This window comes from Lygodium microphyllum, chromosome 10 (genome assembly GCF_053477565.2).
Source record: "Lygodium microphyllum isolate KBCC chromosome 10, Lygodium_microphyllum_v1.1.10, whole genome shotgun sequence".
Lineage (NCBI taxonomy): Eukaryota > Viridiplantae > Streptophyta > Polypodiopsida > Schizaeales > Lygodiaceae > Lygodium > Lygodium microphyllum.
The window spans coordinates 69469030-69474211 of record NC_141144.1 but is presented as its reverse complement, the minus strand read 5'-3'; the positions used below and the strand labels follow the sequence as shown (position 1 = coordinate 69474211).

General features: G+C 38.3%; 1 pseudogene; it reads left to right on the top strand.

The window, feature by feature from the left end:
* Positions 1 to 1156: 1156 nt before the first annotated feature.
* Positions 1157 to 3855, top strand: LOC148030129 (putative protein phosphatase 2C 20 pseudogene; annotated as a pseudogene).
* Positions 3856 to 5182: the final 1327 nt, after the last annotated feature.

Below are 5182 nucleotides of genomic sequence, written 5' to 3'. Positions count from 1 at the left end.
GAGAGAGATGTATAACAATTTCTGTTTGTCAAGAATCACATGGTGGGGGGACTTACTTGAGTTGTTGTACCAAACACATACCATACACACACAAGAAGAACCTCACTCAAGAATACAAGAGAGATGGAAGCCAAAACATTTTCTTGTTGGTTTTTTCTTCTTCTTCCACACATAATACAATGTACACAAAGTACAAATAAGATATAGCATAAAGGAAAGCAGCTTACTACATCTAATAATGCATAGTTAACTATCCTAATTGACTAGCATTGTAAGTATGCCAGCTATAGGTAGGTACAATAAACTAGATATAATAAGTGATAAGTCCCTGGCCATATGAGGATTATAATGACCACCAACATGCTAAGTGTAGAATGTAGACCCATCTAGCTAGGTGGTCCATCATCAATATCTTTATATGTTGAGCTTGCCATCTCAATACCCCCTCAAGCTCAACTATATCTTTGTAACTCCAAGTGATCTTCAAAACTTTTGAAGCTTCTCTATTCCCAATGCCTTTGTGAAAATGTCAGTTATTTAATCTTACCAAGTCAATCTCTCCAACAAGTACCTTCTTTCTAACAAAGTGGTAATGCACCCCAATGTGCTACATCCTAGCATGGAACACTAGGTTCCTAGCTGGTTGTATGTTATTCATGTTTTCATAGTGTGAATGACAACTAGACCATTTCTCTACACATCCAAATCACCCAATAACTTTTGTAGCCATACCACCCACCTCACATACTGTAGCATCTATATACTCAGCCTCTATACTTGATAAAGAAACTATAGGTTACCTTTTGCTGCTCCATGTAATTGTTGTACTACCAAGGGAAAACATAAATCCTTTGGTAGATCTTCTGTTAAACAAGCTACCTGCCCAATCTACATATGTGTATCCAAACACTTGTAAATCCTTACACATCTCATAAAAATTTTCATAATGCAAAGTGGGCTTCACATACCTCCATATGCATCTAGTTGCATCCAAGTGAGGCCTTTTAGGCATCTGTATAAACTGATTGACAAGGTCAATCTCATAGCTCTAGCTTTGTGATAGTCATGTAAATCAAACTTCCTACTATTCTCTTAAATATAATAGGTTATTCTATCTCATCCCCAATATCAACATTCAACTTCATATTTTTCTCCAATGGCATTGAAAGAGGCTTACATGCTATCATACTATACTTGGATGACATATCCAAACAATATTTCCTTTGGGAGAGCCATATATATCATCATTGTTAACCCTAGCTCAAGACGGAAGAAAAAGAAGTAAAATATGGAGACAATGGAAGAAGCAAGACGGAGAACAAGCAAAGGTGCAAGGATGGCCTCTAAAATCAATTTAAAGGAAAAATCATATTTTTGGGCAAAAGGCACCCCAAAACTTTTGTAAAAGAGCGCTAGGCTCCCTCCTGTGCAAATTGTAAAAGGGTAGATGGGCATAATCTAAAGAAATAGGCCAAGTAGAAGGGAATGGGAAGAAGGACCTTGCCACAATGGCTGGTCATGTAAAAAAGGGGATGGGTGCCCATGGGATTTTAGGGCATGTATATAAAGTTCAAAAAGTGAATGAGAGCTCATTCTTTGGTGTGTGGCAATAAGAGACTCTTATTCTTCTCTTCTCTTTGTTTACTTGCTTGTGTGTGTTTGAGAGAGGGAGTGTGAGAGTGTGAGGGTGTGAGTGTGTGAGGGTGAGGGATCAAGGAGGTGAATCTCTCCACCATCTCCTCTCTTCTTCTTCTCTTCTCTCGTCTCGTGCGTGGCTATGGAGGATGGAGCTTGGACGTGGAGGCTTGAGGATGCTTGAGCTTGCATCAAGAATCATGGAGCTACCAGTGTGCTTAAGGGAGGAGGAAACTCATTCAGGCATTGAGGTAAGCTCACTACACCCCAATAGGATCGAAGGTGCGTCAGCTAGGTGAGAGATAGCAATAGGTGCTCACTTGAAATGCTTGAACGAATAAGCGGTCCGTGGTGGTTCTTGGTGGTTGAGCATGAGCACACCTCTACATTTTGGTTCTATTGTTGCTAGGACCAATGGATTCAAGCTTAAGCGCTTGCCCCTCAAATTGAGCATTAAAGTAAGGGTTTCATCCCTGAATCGGATCTTGAGATAGGTAGGAAGTTTTGGGTTTTTTAAATCTTCACAACAAGCAAGTATTTTGGTTATGTTAATGGCTTGATGATTAGGAGAGTAGGAGAAATTAGTTCATTACTTTGCTTTTGATTATTGTTGCATTTAGAGTAGCTTAGGACAAAGTAATTAGATTGGAAAGGTGTAGGGTTTGCTACAGTAAAATAGCCCCAAACAGGGCACAAATAAGGGAAAACAGGGAAGAAATAGGGCTCAAGGGGATTAAGGTCAAAAAGTGAGGGATTAGGAGTGACAAGACCTTGGCTGGGAAGGGGTTTAATATCCATGAGTCCAAGGGAGAGCTCATTTGAAATCCTAGTTTTGTGTGTGTGTGTGTGTGAGCTCTATTGTGTGGATACACTTTGATCTTGCCGCCAACGGGTTTGTTGCCCGCAAGAAACAATTGAAGAAGCATGATCAAACTCACAAAAAACTCTAGCTATGGAGGTTCTTGGCATGAACCAGTGGATAATGGTAAGCTCTAGCTATTTTTAGCAGGCCGTCATCATATTTTGGCTTATTTTGAAGGATTTTGTTTGTTAAAAGAAGAGCTATGGGAGACTAGAGGGGACTAAAGTTACCTCTACTTTTTGAAAGCACGTCTACACACTTTCTCATTTCTACAAATTTCTACTCGAACCAAAGGGAGGCATGCTTCAAAAAATCAAGTCAAATACATGCCTTGAAGCTTGAAGCTTGAGGCTTGAGGCTTTCGATTGAAACACTTGATGATCATTAAAAGAACAAGCTAGGCTTGCTACTGGATTGTAATTTTCATCGTCCTCCTCATCCTCATAGTGGTTCATATCCTATGTTTCTTGCCTACTATTCTTCATCATGGTTGGGCCTCGTGGAATCACCAAAGCATTCCGTGATTTACTCTACATCTCTAAACGCTTCTTATGCTTCATCCTCAGAAACTTGGTTTCTCACCGGCTCGTATGAAACCCATACGTGCACTGTAATGGTGATCTAAAGCAGCTACATTCTCTTCTAGCTTGATAATTTGATATGATTTCACAGGTTTCTTATACTATAGCAACAAACATATTCTTGATAAATAGCTCACGTGATCCCATTGAAGTGGCAACAATGGATGTAGCAGTAGAAGGAATATATGGACGAGATGAAGAGTAGTTTGAGTCAATCTAATTAGCCCTTCTTTACATTAAAAAATCACAGATCAAGTCATTCTACAAAAAGCTCTTGATCTGGGGCTAGGTGGATCTACGATTCTTACTGCCATCCTTGCTAATGGTTGAAGGCTCATTATTGTGAATGTGGGTGATTCGAGAGCTGGACATGCAATTCAACTTTTAGTGGATCATGAACCAAAGATAGAAAGAAGAATCATTAAAAACAAGAGAGGTTTCGTTACAACAATTCCAGATGATGTGCCATGAGTGGGTGGACAACTTGCTATAGCCCGTGCTTTTTGGAGATAAGAAATTGAAAGTGCATTTTATGTCAGATCCAGATGTTCAGACATGTAACTTGATGAGATTGATGAGTTTCTTATTTTGGCAAGCGATGGAATATGGAAGGTTATGGAAAATCAAGAAGCTATCAATTTAATCCAGAAGGTAAAGGATCTTGAAGCAGTAGTAGCTAAAAAGCTTACAGAAGTTGCTCTTGTGTGAAAGAGCAAGGATGATAAACCTTGCAAAAAAGCTTACAGAAGTTGCTCTTGTGTGAAAGAGCAAGGATGATAAACCTTGCAGTGTGGCCTGATTTCAATGATGTGGCCACTCCTTACCAAATCACTATATGGTCAAAAAATATTTTGCTTGATGTAGAAAACATATCTATGATGAGATCTCCAAGATGCAAGATTTCATGGGAGTACTCTTGATGGAAAATCTTGATCAAGAAGTGGGACATTATCAATGGAGAGACTTGACTATTTGGAACTAAAATGAAGCTATTTTAATCAATGGTTCTTCATCAACAAAATGCTTCAACCCCAAGTACAAGAGTTTCCACAAATAGGGCTACTCAGGATTAAACAAGTTTTGGAGTTTGGAGTTCTTTCTTTCCATAGGAATGATGTACAACATAGTACTTCAAGACTTTGGAAAATTTTAGTGAAGAATAGAACTTCATTTCATTTTCAAAGTTTCAATCCACTCTTGGATCATTCTATCTACATTTCTTAAAAGAATGCATAGAGTTCAAAGCTTCTATGATGAGAGGTCTTGGAGCTTTATTGTCTTTTGGACATAATGGATAGTTTGTACTCAATAATTTCATTGAGGATTTGGTTCATCATCAATAATGAAGCACTCTTCAATCAATGAATCACTCATACAACCATTCTTACCAAGATCTCATGAAGATTGAAGACCTATTGTTACCTACAAGCATTCTTAGCATTGTATCATGTTTGGGGCATAATAGAATGGGTATTTTGATATGGGCAGCATAAAGAGAAATGTATGGCAGCATAAAGACACATGTTAAGGTCCATACATGCTATTCATACATGCAAGGTATTTCCAATGTCAATATCAGTAAATGCTTTTCAAGATTGAATGCTCTTTTTGGCACCTTTCAACAAGATTGAACAACCAAGTGGGTTCCTCTTTCTTTTGCATATACTATTTATCACACTTGACCAAGTCATTGAGGGTTTACAATGTATGACAATTAGACTATTGTAGAGAAAAAATTGGGCACATTATGGGCTTATTTGTAGATAATATTCTTGGATTATCAATGCACTTACTAATCTAAAGAATCTCCCAACTTCTTATGGGTGGAAGACATTGTTCATGATGTAAAACAGGGCCAAAACAGAGTAAAAATAGGGTGCAGTCCACTATGGAAAGATTTGGAAATAAAGAGGGGTATTTCTACTCCTAAATTGAAACCAACACTCTCATTTGAAGCTAGACATCATAGGCTTCAAATAGAGCTATCATCTGTTCCATTTTGACTTGTATTCATCAAGTTATGGACAAAACTATTGTCAAGATTGTGGGAGAGAAGGAAGGAGTCTCACTTGTAGCTTTCTTGCTTGCACAATGGGGGAATACA